At 28.8% G+C, this 2942-nt stretch overlaps 3 pseudogenes; all 3 read left to right on the top strand.

The window, feature by feature from the left end:
- The first annotated feature begins 282 nt into the window (after positions 1-282).
- On the top strand, positions 283-400 carry LOC119665336 (annotated as a pseudogene).
- Positions 401-1328: 928 nt separating this feature from the next.
- On the top strand, positions 1329-1447 carry LOC119665335 (annotated as a pseudogene).
- Positions 1448-2359: 912 nt separating this feature from the next.
- LOC119665334 lies at positions 2360-2477 on the top strand (annotated as a pseudogene).
- Positions 2478-2942: the final 465 nt, after the last annotated feature.

Below are 2942 nucleotides of genomic sequence, written 5' to 3'. Positions count from 1 at the left end.
AACAGTTTTAGTTTAATTTTTCTATTCTGTTCATATTAACTTCACTAGAGAAGAAGAAAAAAGAAACTTTTCTATTTTATTTTATTTAAATTGAAATGAAAAATAAAATAAAATAGCTTTGAAAATAGTTTTAGAGTATTTTCTATTTTCTATTTTCTATTTTCCATTTTCCATATTATATATAGTACGTAGTAAGTAGTACGAATAAGAATAAGAATAAGAATAAGAATAAGAATAAGATTAAAATACTGGTAGATGTAGATTTTTTGAAACACTTTCTTTGCCAACGACCATACCACGTTGAATACATCGGTTCTCGTCCGATCACCGAAATTAAGCAGCGTCGGTCGCGGTTAGTACTTAGATGGGGGACCGCTTGGGAACACCCGCTGTTCTGTCTGGCTGTCACAACTCATTCTTTATTATAATTATTCACATATTTTTACTTTTTTCCTTTTTTTTCCGGTTTTAATTTTTTTTATATTATTTTGTAAATAATAATATTTTTTTTTATACACCTATCTATTATTTATTTATGTAAAACGCAATTATTTAACTAATTTCTGCTGTATACGTGTACTCGCATCATTTTTAATTTTGAATTTTGAATTTTGAATTTTGAAAATCGTAATCGTGTCGTATACGCAATGCACCGTAAGCACAAGTTTTGTTCAGTTCCATATAAAATGTACAATAGGCATGTATGCGAGTGTGAGTGCGAGTGCAAGTGTGAGTACGAGTGCCAGCGTAAATGAAAACCTTAAATGTTAGAAAACTTTTCAAGTAAAATTACTATTTAAGAAGCTTTGCTTATATTCCTTGTCTTCATTGTATAAAATTTAATAAAACAACAATCTATTGATTGCGCCTATTTATTAGCACTAGCACCAGCACTAGCACTAGCACTAGCAGTAGCACTAGCATTCATATGTTAAATTTTTTAATAAAAATATAAGTATATATAATAATTTTATTCTTCCTTAAAGATAAAATTAAAGTTAAAGTTAATATTGAAGTTAATATTACAGGCAATAGTACTACATAATTAAGCATGTAAAATACAAACACGGATATGTTCAATAACAGTTTTAGTTTAATTTTTCTATTCTGTTCATATTAACTTCACTAGAGAAGAAGAAAAAAGAAACTTTTCTATTTTATTTTATTTAAATTGAAATGAAAAATAAAATAAAATAGCTTTGGAAATAGCTTTAGAGTATTTTCTATTTTCCATTTTCCATTTTCCATAAATTAGTAGTGAGTACAGAAGATATCCACAACTATAATAGAACGTAAAAAGATAGATGTAGATTTTTTGAAAACTTCTTACCAACGATCATACCACGTTGAATACATCGGTTTTCGTCCGCTCACTGAAATTAAGCAGCGTCGGGCGCGGTTAGTACTTAGATGGGGGACCGCTTGGGAACACCGCGTGTTGTTGGCTTCACAACACTTTTTTACTTTTTTACTTTTTTCCTTTTTTTTCCGGTTTTAATTTTTTTTATATTATTTTGTAAATAATAATATTTTTTTTTATACACCTATCTATTATTTATTTATGTAAAACGCAATTATTTAACTAATTTCTGCTGTATACGTGTACTCGCATCATTTTTAATTTTGAATTTTGAATTTTGAATTTTGAAAATCGTAATCGTGTCGTATACGCAATGCACCGTAAGCACAAGTTTTGTTCAGTTCCATATAAAATGTACAATAGGCATGTATGCGAGTGTGAGTGCGAGTGCAAGTGTGAGTACGAGTGCCAGCGTAAATGAAAACCTTAAATGTTAGAAAACTTTTCAAGTAAAATTACTATTTAAGAAGCTTTGCTTATATTCCTTGTCTTCATTGTATAAAATTTAATAAAACAACAATCTATTGATTGCGCCTATTTATTAGCACTAGCAGTAGCACTAGCATTCATATGTTAAATTTTTTAATAAAAATATAAGTATATATAATAATTTTATTCTTCCTTAAAGATAAAATTAAAGTTAAAGTTAATATTGAAGTTAATATTACAGGCAATAGTACTACATAATTAAGCATGTAAAATACAAACACGGATATGTTCAATAACAGTTTTAGTTTAATTTTTCTATTCTGTTCATATTAACTTCACTAGAGAAGAAGAAAAAAGAAACTTTTCTATTTTATTTTATTTAAATTGAAATGAAAAATAAAATAAAATAGCTTTGGAAATAGCTTTAGAGTATTTTCTATTTTCCATTTTCCATTTTCCATATTATATATAGTACGTAGTAAGTAGTACGTATAAGTAGTACGTATAAGAATAAGAATAAGAATAAGATTAAAATACTGGTAGATGTAGATTTTTTGAAACGCTTTCTTTGCCAGCGACCATACCACGTTGAATACATCGGTTCTCGTCCGATCACCGAAATTAAGCAGCGTCGGGCGCGGTTAGTACTTAGATGGGGACCGCTTGGGAACACCGCGTGTTGTTGGCTCACAACACTTTTTTCCTTTTTTTTGCGGTTTTAATTTTTTTTTATTTTATTTTGTTACTAATAATATTTTTCTTTATATCACATATCTATTATTTATTTATATAAAATGCAATTATTTAACTAATTTCTGCTGTATACGTATATTCGCATCATTTTTAATTTTGAAATTGTAATCGTGTCGTATACGAAATGCACGTAAGCTCAAGATTTGTTCAGTTCCATATAAAATGTACAATAGGCATGCATGCGAGTGCGAGTGCAAGTGTGAGTACGAGTGCCAGCGTGAATGAAAACCTTAAATGATAGAAAACTTTTCAAGTAAAATTACTAATTAAGAAGCTTTGCTTATATTCCTTGTCCTTATTGAATAAAATTTAATAAAACAACAATCTATTGATTGCGCCTATTTATTAGCACTAGCACTAGCACTAGCACTAGCACTAGCACTAGCACTAGCCCTAGCAC

Source organism: Teleopsis dalmanni, unplaced genomic scaffold, assembly GCF_002237135.1.
Source record: "Teleopsis dalmanni isolate 2A unplaced genomic scaffold, ASM223713v2 unscaffolded_contig_4547, whole genome shotgun sequence".
In the NCBI taxonomy this organism is placed as follows: domain Eukaryota; kingdom Metazoa; phylum Arthropoda; class Insecta; order Diptera; family Diopsidae; genus Teleopsis; species Teleopsis dalmanni.
Note: the sequence above shows the minus strand (reverse complement) of the source record. Positions and strands in the feature narration are given on the sequence as shown.